Below are 15,025 nucleotides of genomic sequence, written 5' to 3' on the forward strand. Positions count from 1 at the left end.
CGTCTAGATGTCTTTAAGTCGTCTTTTGATGTCTTTTGGACGCAATATCACGCAATACCATTCTTAAAAAAATTAATGATACCAAATATGAAATGTTATGTTGGCACTCACTGGGGTGCTACAAAACGACGACACAGGCGAACACAGCATTTTTGCTGTGTACGATTGTGTCGACTTGTGTCGTAGTTGGAAAGCACCTGTGTCGACACTGTAGCGACACAGTGTCGCCTGTGTTGCTTGCTGGAAAGCACCCAATATGTTTGCTTTGCGTTCGAAAATATTAGTGCGTTCGAAAATATGTTTGATCGGTGTTGGGAAAAAAGATAATGTTGGCAGTATTGAAAACTCCCAGTGCTAAGTTTCGTTTCTCCCAGTGGGATCATTAGGATTGTATTGTACCGTATGTATGTACACTCCGCGACAACGATTCGTTCCCTGGCTCCTCTCTCGCGGGGCAAGGGGAGTGTAGAAGTGACCAATCAGCTGGCAGCGTGGCAGTGGCTGATTGGTTAGGGGCTATGCTCCCCTTGCCCCGCGGAGGGACCGCGGAACGAATCGTTGTCGCGGAGTGTACAATATATGAAAGTGTTGCAATTATACTAATTATTATTATGGAACAATATATTTTACTCGAAAACATCATTTTTGAATCTTCGAGTAGTTCTTCTTCAGATAGTGATGATAATAATGAAGAATTACAAAATATTTTATTCGAAAATAGAGGTAATAACAATAGAGGTGAAAGGAAAATAGTACCAAAAATAACAGATTATTTGGAAAATGTTGTTACCAGATATACAAATATTGAATTTAAATCACATTTTAGGTAAATTATGTCACTTTATTATAATTATAGCATTATTAATATAAAACATACGTTCGTATTAATAATAATATGTGATGTTATTGAACATATTATTATAAAATATATTTAACTACTTATTTACCTCTTTTAATATCTCAAGTAGCAAATTTTTTAAATCCTAGTGATCCCAGTGGGAGAAACGAAACGCAGCACTAGGAGTTTTCAATACTGCCAACTTTATCTTTTTTCCCAACACCAACCGAGACACCTCCGATTAGACACAGTACAATTGGACACAACTGGCTTTGATTGACTAATCGTGCTTGATCGTGCTGGTTACCCTAGGCATCGGTCGATATGATTGGCTAATCGTACTGTGTCTAATCGGGCAATCCCCCACCAACCAAACATATTTTCGAACGCCCTATCTTTTTTGTCTTGAGGCCAGGGTAAATTCTTAATGCGGCGTCTACAATGAGATTTTAAGAAGACTTAAGGCGTAAGACTTAAGAAATTGACCAATCACAGTCAAGTATTAAGATAATATTCGATTGTGATTGGTTAATTTCTTAAGTCTTACGCTTTAAGTCTCCTTAAAATCTCATTGTAGACGACGCTTAAAGGTCATTCTATAATGGACGTAGCATAAGGTTGTAAGGCGTAAAACTCAAGAAATTGACCAATCACAATCAAGTATTAAGAGAATACTCGATTGTGATTGATCAATTTTTTGAGTCTTACGCCTTACAACCTTAGGCCCGTTCTACAATGAGTCGTAAGTCGTCAGTCGTAAGCAAATTGACCAATCCTAGTTGATTATTTTTTAAATAATCGACAATGGTTGGTCAATTTGCCTTACGGCCATTGTAGAATGACCTTAACACGTCGTCTACAATGGCAGTAGGATTAATGGATTAAAGCAGTAACTTAAGAAATTGATCAATCAAGCATCAAAAAAATACTCGACTGTGATTGGTCAATTTCTTGAGTTACAGCTTTAATCCATTAATCCTACTACCATTATAGACGACGCTTAAGACCCGAGAGGTTTGTTCGTGTCGCATGCCCCAATATACTCCTACTCACTCCAATACGCTCCAATACGTTCGCGTCACCGAAACTAATATGGCGACTAGGTGTTCGCGTCGCGATAGTCATACTTTAAGGGCCTATCCAGACAAACTTGCATAGGTGCATATCATATATATAGTACTCCTATATTGCCAGTTCTGTAGGAAGAATGAGCGAAAATATTACGGTGCAGACAATAGCTTTTCTCTCGCACGGTTAGCTGACGATAGCATTTTTGCTATCGACATATAAGGTTTGTTCGCGTCGCATGCTCCAATGTACTCCAGAGAGCACTTGGATCACAGGTAAGATAGCAGTTAGAGCAGATCATGTGCACCAACGTTTGGTGACACGAACGGCCTTGAGCCACTTTCCCTTCTTTTTTTGCTTCCAACCAATCGCGCATTATAGTATTATGACAACATGGATTTTGATACTTTTGCAGCCATCCATCAATTTATATTTTATATATTACGCATGCGCGCACATTTGCCCCAACTGCACCACCTTCGAAAGTGAGGCACATGGAGCATGCTCCTAATTGCTCCTTAGAGTATGTTCTATCGCGACGCGAACATCTAGTTGCCATATTAGTTCCGGTGGCGCGAACGTATTGAAACGTATTGGAGTGAGTAGGAATATGTTGAAGCATGCGACGCGAACAAACCTATACACTTTCTTCTTCTTCTTCTTCTTCTTCTTCTTCTTCCTCTTCCTCTTCCTCTTCCTCTTCCTCTTCCTCTTCCTCTTCCTCTTCCTCTTCCTCTTCCTCTTCCTTTTCCTCTTCCTCTTCCTCTTCCTCTTCCTCTTCCTCTTCCTCTTCCTCTTCCTCTTCCTCTTCTTCTTCTTCTTCTTCTTCTTCTTCTTCTTCTTCTTCTTCTGTTAATGGTATCGGGTGTTTCAATCCTCGCCCATGCTGCCAGATGACTTCGTTGGTTTCGCGGATTCAGTGAGCAGAAAATCGAGCTCAGTCGGTCAGTTATTATTCGGATGTGTTATATGAGCAGGTCAATTTTTCGAAGGAATAATAAAATAGGATTGATGACTTTAATAGTAAGATTCTTCAAAATAACAAATACGTCGTAAGGAGGAGGCGAATCCAGGACTCTTCTTAACGATTGCAATAATTGGACACGATGACACACAAACAACGGGCAGGACTAGAAAATGTGATTGATATCTTGACGAGACGACCCACATGGACAGTCAGGATGACGGACGAGACCACATCTATGGAGGCTGAAATTCAAATTGTAATGGTTAGATCTGATTCTACAAATGGTTGCGATTTCTGCTCGACTAAGGTCAAGCTTCTCAAACCAAGGTCTCCTCGCGAAAGATGGATAAAGACTAAAGTACTGCGAGCCTCTAATTTCTGACTGAGCAAGCAAATATTTTTCGATATCAGAAAAATGTTTCTCTTTTACTAGTGAGTAAAGGTCAGTGTGGGGAGAGAGATAGTCGATCGCTTCCCCTCCTCGAGCAGCTTCCCCTGCCAGGAAGTCCGCCGTTTCATTTTCCAGAATACCTAAGTGGGAGGGAACCCAAACAATAACGACATCCAAGTTCTGCAGAAAAGCTGACTTCAGCTTGTTCTTCAATGCAAAAATAAGATATGAAAGATCTCTGTCCAACGAACCATTGGACAGAGTCTCCACAACACTGCGGGAGTCAGTAAATATCGAGGATCTTTTGATACCTCTTTCTAAGATGCAATCCATAGTACAAATGATGGCAATACATTCTGGCGAGAAAATTAAGAAGTAACCTAGAGATAAGATCTAGCTTATATTTCTTTTCTATCGAGATATCAGGAGAATAGAAAGCAGCGCTTAAGTGCGGGAGCGAATCAGACTTAGATGCATCCGTAAAGAAAGAACATCTGCCCTCGATAAAATACGAGAAATGCGAGAGAAAAACAAGCTGAAGAAAAGGTGCAGAGGCAATGTCATCTACGACTAATGGAGGAGTGTAGTCAACTTTCGGAACAAAGGTAGAAGTTTTGTGAAAATAAGTACAGTGGAATCTTTGTGAAGGCCGCAATCCTAGGTCTGTAATCCCTCACGAAGCAAAAAGCTGGGTAGAGAGGGAATCTATTAAGGAGATCAACCCGAAAGCCAGACTCAAAGTGAGAGAAGTGTAGATCCTGAAGTTTATTGATCAGAGTGCTAGGCTTAATGGCGTACGACTTAATCAAGAACTTTCGTGCCAAGTAATTGAATCTGAAACGGGCGGGGCCAATACCCGACTCAGCATACACAATATTACATGGAGTAGAACTTCTAAAACCAATACAATATCTTAGGGCCCTACGGGACACCCTTTCAAAACGTTCCGTAAGGGCTTTATTGTGGTGTGGAAAAAGGAAAGAGGCATAATCCGAGGATCCCCTAATGGGGATTGCCCGATTAGACACAGCCAATCATATCGACCGATGCCTAGGGTAACCAGCACGATCAAGCACGATTAGCCAATTAAAGCCAGTTGTGTCCAATTGTAAAGGTGTCTCCCCCTAATTAATGCCTTGTAAATGCCCAAGAGAGTCCTAGGGTCAGATCCCCACCAGACCCCCCTCAGGAATTTAATGATATTTGAAAGGTTGCTACATTTATTAATAACTTGTTTGGCATGCAAGCTTCTCGTGAGACGCGAATCAAGGAGAACCTCCAAAAATCTGACAGAAGGCACAGGATAAATATCATAATCACCCAGATGAACAGAACTGCCTGCAGGGATACTCCTTTTGTTAGTGAAAATCACAAGAGCCGATTTAAAGGAGGAGATCTCCAGACCCCTTTCAAACAAGAAAGACGAGAGCGCACTCGCAGATCGCTCAAAAGTCGACAAGGAAGACGCGACATCAGAAGAGCGGGCATACAAGGCAATGTCATCCGCAAATTGAACTATATGACATCCACGAACCAAGGTGGATCCACAACCCGACAAATAAAGATTGAAAAGTATCGAGCTCAAGATCAATCCCTGCAAAACACCCTTATTAGAGAAAAAACGCTCCGTCAAATTACCGTCAATAACAAATTGCAACTCTTTGAAACAGGTCAACTGATAAACGAACCAACAAAATTTTGGCGGGAGGCCTACGTCAATAAGATGAGAAGTCAGAATAAAAGGATTGACATTATCAAATGCTCCCTGTATAGAAACTGTCAAGAAACAGTGCACTCGTCGTCTGTTTTAAAATGAATCCGTGATGAATTTCTGTACACAATATACCAAGATTGTCGAGGCATGAGGCTCTTTTATGAAATCCAGATTGAAAAGAAGGAAGAATAAGAGATGACTCCACCCACCATCCAAGGCGATATAAGATGATCCTCTCAAAAACTTTGAGGAGACATGAAGTTAAGGAAATAGGACGGAGAAGAATTTATCAGGAGACGATTTTGGAATTAAAAATACAAGAGAGTGACGCCAGACATCCGGGAAGGAGCCCGTGCTAAAAATGGAATTGTAAATATCAAGCAAAAGTTGAAAGTATTCTTCCGGTAAGAGAGAAAGCATTCTATTGTCTATTTTGTCGTATCCAGGAGATGTATGAATCTTTAAATTGCGTATAGATGAATTCAATTCCTGAATGGTGAAAGGATCATCGAATATCTTGCAAGAATAATTAGACGGAAAGTCATTGATGGATGAAAAGGTACGATTAAAGAGAGATGGGGGGCAGAGGGAGTCAATAGCATTTTGAACAGACGACGAATGAGCAGAGTTAGAAGAAGGCAGGATATAAGGTCCAAACTGACAAGATCTAAATTGTTTAACAAATCGCTATAAGTAAGAAATGGGAGTATTAGGATTAAGTTTACTACAAAATTTCCTCCAACTCCTTCTCTTCTCTGCTCTCAAAGTTTTCCTAGTTATAGCCTCTTGTTTTTTGAAGGCAAGATAGTTCTGGAAAGAAGGTTGGGTTTTGAAGACAGAAAGAAGAGAACGTCTAGAATTAACGGCCAGCTGACATGTTTCATTCCACCAAGGCGCTGAAGGGGAAAACCTCCTTCTCCTTTTACGGGAAGAAGACTCCTCAGATGAACACGATTTTTCGGGAGAGGAAGGCCACTGTCGAAGAAGATGTTCTGTAAAACAGTTATACTTATGCACTGGGCCCAGCGTCGGGTCGCTGAGAATTTCCCTCAGCAGACCTAGCGAGGAGCAGAGATTTTCTAAAAATCGTTCATCCAATGGTTTGAAATGTCTAATTCTGTGAGAGAAGAAGGATCTCCTAACAGGAGGGCGATTAAAGAGAATGGCGGTTGGAAAGTGATCGCTAAGAAAAGTGTCCTCAAGGACCTTCCATTCACAAAGACCAATGATTGAGAGTGAGATAAAGGTCAAATCAATAGCCGAAGATCTCTGTCCCGGCCGCGTCATAAAAGTGGGCGAGCCATCATTTAAGCAAGTGAAAGAAGCCTCAACAGCCGAGGAGAACAGTAATTCGCCCTCACCATCCGAGGGCCCATCGCTCCATTCACAATGCGCGTTAAAATCGCCCAACAGAATAACGTGAGAAAAGGAGTGGCAAAAAGAGAACAAGTCGTCGTACTCATCCGAGGAGAGAGAGTCAGAAGGATACCTATGAATGGAAATTATAGTGAGATCATAATTAGTATAATGAATTGAGACAGCTTGAGACAATAGTCTACCCTCGAATGTGATAGAATTATCTAAATAAGAATAAGACAAGGAGGAGCGAACAGCCAAGGCAAGACCTCCCTGTCGAGTGTCCGAATCCTTACGAAAAATATCAAAGTCATGCAGTTTAAGACGTGAATTAACGGTCAACCATGTCTCAGAGAGCGCTAAAACGTCATAATCCCCGAATAAGGAAGGGGAAATGTCAAGTTTACTTAAAATAGAGCGACAATTTCACTAGAGAACAGCAAGGGACGCAGAGGCCGAACAATTAGACTGAACAGGATTAGCCATTGCGCGAAAGTTCGCCTCCCGAAAGCCCCGCCATCGGCACAATCAGAAATCTGTTCACAAGATCGCTCACCACGTCATGAATACCATACAACTTAAATATTGGCTCAAGTTTTTCCAACGTACATATCAACTGAACAAGAACACTAAGCTGAGAAGAGTCCAGTCCCAAAAGGTCCGGACCAGCGAGAAAAAGGGCGACGAGTTCGGAGCCGCCTCCACAGCCACCCCGTCCCCGGAGACGGGGGGGGGGGCCCTGCCATTAGGAAACAGCAAAGGAGGAGAGAGACCAGAGGTAGGAGGACCAATCCCCGAAGGGGAGGGCCCCCGAGTAGGAAGATAGGAAGGCAACGGCGAGTCCCTGTCAATTCTATGGTTAAAATTAAAATTATAATTATTATTGCCATTATTATTATTATTTCAATCGACAAATTTTGTCCCCGGTGTCACAGACCTCCGCCCGAGCCCCCACAAGGATCCTAAAAATCCAGGGGGTCCAGAGAGAGGACCAAGAGGACCAACAGGGCGAGAGGAATGAGAAGAAGGAGGGGGATCCACAGAACCACCCGGCAAACCCTCCAATCCGAACGAAGAGGAAGACAACACCTCAGAATACAAACGGGAAAACCGGGAGGGCAGAGGAACTGATCCCCCCCGATCCGGAGGGGGAGAACCCAGAAGCCGGGGAAACCCCCCTCCCAGACTGCCGAAAACGGTCCTCCTCAAAAACAGGCAGCCGACCACGGACACATGAAGCCGCCTCCGAAAGGGGGATATTCTCATAAGCCGAGAACTCCCTAATCCTCCTCTGTAGAATACTCCGGAACAAGAAAAATCCGAAGCCTTATGCGGTCCGCCACAATTAATGCAGACCGAAGCGCAATCTCTCCTGGAGTAAGTCTTATTATCCTCATATCTCACATCTTCGCAATCGATACATCGAGCATGGCTTTTGCACTGAGCGCCAATGATCCGCCTATTCAACCTCTGCTCAGAAACAATATCAATACTAGATTCAAGGCCTCTTAAAATTTCTTCATCCGAAAGATCTAGCGAAATGTCTCGAATAATTCCTTTGCGAGTTGTATGATATAATAGAATATACAGGGTGTTTCATTTTAATCTAGCCAGGCGAATATTTTCAACGCTGTTGAGTTTAGAGAAAAATGTTTTAGACAAAAGTTGTAGGGTTCGGAGGGGGACACAAGATGGTGGACTTGAGTTTTTGATGAAGGTAAAACTGAAGGTCATATGAAGGTCAACTTTGTTTTTTTAAATGGAATGTAGTATTTTTCTTTGCATATTCTGAAAGAACATAAAATTCTGCATTAAAATTGTCTGACATGTTTTCATGAAAACCCATAATTTTGAGGAAATTTAGCAATTAAAGAAAAAATGTTTGCTTTTCGTAAAGAGAATCATGCATCAATTTGTACATGTTCATGAACATTTCTCGTTCTTAGAGTTACCCGGAATCAACGACATGGACATGAAAATCTGATCCCATCGGGGTGCTTGATTTACGTGAGTCCCCTTGCCTCTCACTTTCGGGGTGCTTCATTACAGTGAGCCCCTTGCCTCTCACTTTCGGGGTGTTTGATTACAGTGAGTCCCCTTGCCTCTCACTTTCGGGGTGCTTGATTACAGTGAGTCCCCTCGCCTCTCACTATGTATCAGACTAACATTACAGGAGATGTTCAAAAACGTCTCCTTCAACGGCTAGGCACATGCGCAAGTGAAAGCGTCGTTCTTCGTAACATTTCTTCAGGAATTAGTGCCATTGCATTACGTATGCGATTCTGCATGTCATCAGGAGTTGTTGGCTCTGTAGCAAAAACAATCCCTTTCACGTAACCCCATAAAAAATAATCGCACGGTGTTAAGCCTGGTGAATTCGGTGGCCAGCGTATGAAACCATTTCTGCCTATCCAACGTTGAGAAAACCTTTCATTTAAATAATCGCGGACAACATCCGCACAGTGTGCCATCGCGTTCGTCCTTAGGCAACGTTTCATTCATTACAAAAGAAAGAAGTATCGGATGATTATTTACATGATTTGAAAGAATTACTCATATGCTTCATTAAATGTCACCGTATGACATACATTTTAAGTTGTTTTTACGAGAACGTAGCATTGCAACAATGACTGATTATCTACCTATTTTCATGTTTTTTTCAAAATGAGAGTGCTGACTGATATATATATATATATATATATATATATATATATATACATATATATATATATATATATATGTATATATATATATATATACATATATACAGGGTGAATCATAATGGTTGTAACAACCTTTTACCATTAGAAATCAATTACCGACTGCAACTGTAATCAATCGAATAATTCATAGATGACAGCTGCTTGGATCGACCGTGTCTGCAGTAACGTACAAGCGAGTTAAATACTGTGAATCAAATAATATACATATTCTATGCATACTTTTCTAATATATTTAACTCTTTTATGTACATATTTTTCTTTCTACACGGTTTTTTTTTAATAACGCGATTTCTTATTGTAAAACGTATCTGCCACATAAAAAGAGATATCTTTTGCATTCGTGTATTTTTTAATACGATTTTTTTTAAATAATGGTATTTTAATACATAGAATTTGACGGCGATTTTTTCCATTCTTACACAAATCATTTTAACGTGTAAAAAGAGTTGGATTGGTAAACGATACAAAAGTATTCTTTTTTTATAAAAAAAAATGCGTAATTCTACTTTCTACAAGAAATATTCTGCTGTAGATATTAAGAATGTAAAAGTTATAACTTAGAAAATTAATAATAAGCAGAATAATTCTTGTAGAAAGCAGAATTACGCATTTTTTTAATAAAAAAAGAATACTTTTGTATCTTTACCAATCCAACTCTTTTTACGCGTTAAAATGATTTGTGTAAGAATGAAAAAAATCGCCATCAAATTCTATGTATTAAAAAATCGTATTAAAAAATATACGAATGCAAAAGATATCTCTTTTTATGTGGCAGATACGTTTCACAATAATAAGAAATCGCGTTATTAAAAAAAAACCGTGTAGAAAGAAAAATATGTACATAAAAAAGTTAAATATATTAGAAAAGTATGAATATGTATATTATTTAATTCACAGTATTTAACTCGCTTGTACGTTACTGCCACGGTCGATCCAAGCAGCTGTCATCTATCAATCATTCAATTGATTACAGTTGCAGTCGGTAATTGATCTCTAATGGTAAAAGGTTGTTACAACCATTATGATTCACCCTGTATATATATGTATATATATATATATATATATATATATATATATATATATATATATATATATCAGTCAGCACTCTCATTTTGAAAAAAACATGAAAATAGGTATATATAGGATATATATATATATATATATATATACACGGTGGGCCATTTTAATCGATGCACTCGAATATCTCGAAAACAGCACTCTTCAGAAAGAAATGTTTCAAACAAAAATTGTAGGATGTGAAGGGGGACATAAGATGGTATCATTGGTTTGACCTTGGAAAGTCATTTGAAGGTCACATAAAAGTCACCTTCAATTTCTTAAATTGAACCCACTATTTTTCATTACATATTCTTGTAGCTTATCTCGAGAGCTTTCCAAAACACTACAGACAAATGTTTTTTCGTTAAATACTTTTTGAGTTATAAGGCTTCAAAGTTTGCAGTACTTCGATATAAAATGCAAAATATCTCGTAAAATATTTAGTTTTCGGTAGTCTTACCCTAATACTTTTATGCACAGGATAATGAGACAAAACTACTGGTGCAAAGAAAACGCATGATTGTTTATAACAAAAAGTGCATTGCAAATTACACATTTTTTATTATAAACAATCATACGTTTTCTTTGCACCAATAGTTTTGTCTCATTATCCTGTGCATAAAAGTATTAGGGTAAGACTACCGAAAACTAAATATTTTACGAGATATTTTGCATTTTATATCGAAGTACTGCAAACTTTGAAGCCTTCTAACTCAAAAAGTATTTAATGAAAAAACATTTGTCTGTAGTGTTTTGGAAAGCTCTCGAGATAAGCTACAAGAATATGTAATGAAAAATAGTGGGTTCAATTTAAGAAATTGAAGGTGACTTTTATGTGACCTTCAAATGACTTTCCAAGGTCAAACCAATGCTACCATCTTATGTCCCCCTTCACACCCTACAATTTTTGTTTGAAACATTTCTTTCTGAAGAGTGCTGTTTTCGAGATATTCGAGTGCATCGATTAAAATGGCCCACCGTGTATATGGGGCATTCCACGCCAAATCGGACACCATTTAGCTTTTGCATTGCCGATTTTTTTGAAAATTTTTTATGTTTTAGTATTGGTTGAAAGAAGCTTCCATGATTTTTTTCAATTTTTTTTGTCGAATCGTTTTCATGATATCGATTTTTCAAAAATTACGTTACTTTTTCTTTAGACGTCCATAAGTTTGCGAAAAATGGGCCAAATGGGACGTTTTTTTTTTTGAAATTTTTCTTTTTAAACGCACTTTTGATAAAAAATATCGAAAAAATTTTTCAAACCGTATTTCTATAAGATTTTCAAGTTTTAAATATAAATTGTTGATTTACCAAAAACACGTACTGATCGATTTTCTTAAAAATTTTTTGTAAAAAACTGTCATTCATTCCACAACTTTTAAGCCTAAGTAGATAATGGGATAACGATGGGATCTATTTTTTTTCGATTTTTCTATTTCCATATTTAAGTTATCCTTGTTGAAAAATATCTGAAAAAAAAAATACTATATAGGAGCTACTATTAATAATTATCTGACACATAGTGATTATTAATTAGTTCACAGATTGATTTCAGGAAAAAGATACAGGCGAAATAAAGTACTTATTATGCTTGATAAAGTTTTTTTTATTCAGTAGAATTTATTTTCTCACACATTTAAATATTTTATAAATTCGAGATTCAACAGATAACGAAAATTCTTTCAATCTCAAAGTGTCTTCTCCGTCTGGAATTACACAATGATATTTTTGCGTCCCTGTTATTGTCTTTGCTCTCATATATCGTTTTTCTAATGATTCTTTGGCTCGAATGTATTCTTCGTTAGAGAAGAATTGAGCATAAATATTTGGCAAAGAATTTGGTTTTATTGCCCAGTCATATAATTGTTGAAGTTGAAATTTGTATATATTGTGGTTTATTCAAATAAAAATTATCGGTTATCGTTCATTAAATGATTAAGATATATCTATTTTATTTAATAAATAAGAATGACCGTTGCCGGTGAGCCTGAAAAAAAGATTAATATTTATTTTCAACACGGATAATTAAAATATGGAAATAAAAAAATCGAAAAAAAATAGATCCCATCGTTATCCCATTATCTACTTAGGCTTAAAAGTTGTGGAATGAATGACAGTTTTTTACAAAAAATTTTTAAGAAAATCGATCAGTACGTGTTGTTTGTAAATCAACAATTTATATTTAAAACTTGAAAATCTTATAGAAATACGGTTTGAAAAATTTTTTCGATACTTTTTATCAAAAGTGCGTTTAAAAAGAAAAATTTCAAAAAAAAAAAACGTCCCATTTGGCCCATTTTTCGCAAACTTATGGACGTCTAAAGAAAAAGTAACGTAATTTTTGAAAAATCGATATCTTGAAAACGATTCGACAAAAAAAATTGAAAAAATCATGGAGGCCTCTTTCAACCAATACTAAAACATAAAAAATTTTCAAAAAAATCGGCGATGCAAAAGCTAAATGGTGTCCGATTTGGCGTGGAATGCCCCATATATACACGGTGGGCCATTTTAATCGATGCACCTGAATATCTCCGTTGGTAAGCCGAATACAAAAAAATTGTTCAGACAAAAGTTGTATGGTTTCAAGGGGGACATATGATGGTGTCATTAGTTTAATCTTGAAGAGCCACTCGAAGGTCACGTGAAGGTCAGCTCCAACTTTTTAAATGGGATACCTTATATGCTTTTGCATATTCTTGTAGCTCATCTCAAGAGCTTTCCAAAACACTACAATTATGTTAGTTTTCATTAAAAACTTTCGAAGTTATGAGGCTTGAAGTCATTTTTTAATTTTACATAAACCGTAAAATATCTTGTAAAATATTCATTTTTCGATTATTTTACCTTAATACTTTTATGTACAAAATAATGAGAAGAATCAATTGGTGTAAAGAAAACACATAATTGCTTCGAACAAAAAAATGTAATTTGCAATTAACAATTACATTTTTTTGTTCGAAGCAATTATGTGTTTTCTTTACACCAATTGATTCTTCTCATTATTTTGTACATAAAAGTATTAAGGTAAAATAATCGAAAAATGAATATTTTACAAGATATTTTACGGTTTATCTAAAATTAAAAAATGATTTCAAGCCTCATAACTTGGAAAGTATTTAATGAAAACTAACATAATTGTAGTGTTTTGGAAAGCTCTTGAGATGAGCTACAAGAATGTGCAAAAGCATATAAGGTGTCCCATTTAAAAAGTTGGAGCTGACCTTCACGTGACCTTCGGGTGGCTCTTCAAGATTAAACTAATGACACCATCATATGTACCCCTTGAAACCATACAACTTTTGTCTGAACAATTTTTTTGTATTCGTCTTACCAACGGAGTTATTCAGGTGGCCTGTTTTAGATGCCTCACCCTGTATATACACGGTGGGCCATTTTAATCGATGCACTCGAATATCTCGAAAACAGCACTCTTCAGAAAGAAATGTTTCAAACAAAAATTGTAGGGTGTGGAGGGGGACATAAGATGGTAGCATTGGTTTGACCTTGGAAAGTCATTTGAAGGTCACATAAAAGTCACCTTCAATTTCTTAAATTGAACCCACTATTTTTTATTACATATTCTTGTAGCTTATCTCGAGAGCTTTCCAAAACACTACAGACAAATGTTTTTTCATTAAATACTTTTTGAGTTAGAAGGCTTCAAAGTTTGCAGTACTTCGATATAAAATGCAAAATATCTCGTAAAATATTTAGTTTTCGGTAGTCTTACCCTAATACTTTTATGCACAGGATAATGAGACAAAACTATTGGTGCAAAGAAAACGTATGATTGTTTATAATAAAAAATGTGTAATTTGCAATGCACTTTTTGTTATAAACAATCATGCGTTTTCTTTGCACCAATAGTTTTGTCTCATTATCCTGTGCATAAAAGTATTAGGGTAAGACTACCGAAAACTAAATATTTTACGAGATATTTTGCATTTTATATCGAAATACTGCAAACTTTGAAGCCTTATAACTCAAAAAGTATTTAACGAAAAAACATTTGTCTGTAGTGTTTTGGAAAGCTCTCGAGATAAGCTACAAGAATATGTAATGAAAAATAGTGGGTTCAATTTAAGAAATTGAAGGTGACTTTTATGTGACCTTCAAATGACTTTCCAAGGTCAAACCAATGCTACCATCTTATGTCCCCCTTCATACCCTACAATTTTTGTTTGAAACATTTCTTTCTGAAGAGTGCTGTTTTCGAGATATTCGAGTGCATCGATTAAAATGGCCCACCGTGTATATATGGCATATACAGGGTGGCCCATTTTAATTTCCTCAGCCAAATATTTCAGAAAATAATGAAAAATCAAAAAAATGTTTCAGACAAAAGTTGTATGGCTTGAAGAGGGCCATTAGATAGTGACAATGATTTAACCTTGGAGAGTCATTTGAAGATGATGTAAAAGTAGCCTTCAATTTCTTAAATAGAACTCCCTATTTTTTATTACATATTCGTGTAGCTTATCTCGAGAGCTTTCCAAAACACTATAATAAAGTATTTCTTCATTGAGTACTTTTCGAGTTATGAGGCTTGAAATAATTTCTTAATTTTGTATAAACCGTAAAATATCTTGTGAAATATTCATTTTTCGATTATCTTATCTTAATACTTTTATGTACAAAATAATGAGAGAAATCAATTGGTGTAAAAAAAATACATAGTTGTTTCAAAGAAAAAATATGTAATTGTTAATTGCAAATTACATATTTTTTCTTAAAAATAACTATGTGTTTTCTTCTTCAAATGACTCTCCAAGGTCAAATTATTGCCACCATCTGATGGCCCCCTTCAAGCCATACAACTTTTGTCTGAAATATTTTTTTGATTTTTCATTATTTTCCGAAATATTTGGCTGGGGAAATTAAAATGGGCCACCCTGTATATGGC

This window comes from Camponotus floridanus, unplaced genomic scaffold (assembly GCF_003227725.1).
Source record: "Camponotus floridanus strain SB8 unplaced genomic scaffold, Cflo_v7.5 scaffold116, whole genome shotgun sequence".
In the NCBI taxonomy this organism is placed as follows: domain Eukaryota; kingdom Metazoa; phylum Arthropoda; class Insecta; order Hymenoptera; family Formicidae; genus Camponotus; species Camponotus floridanus.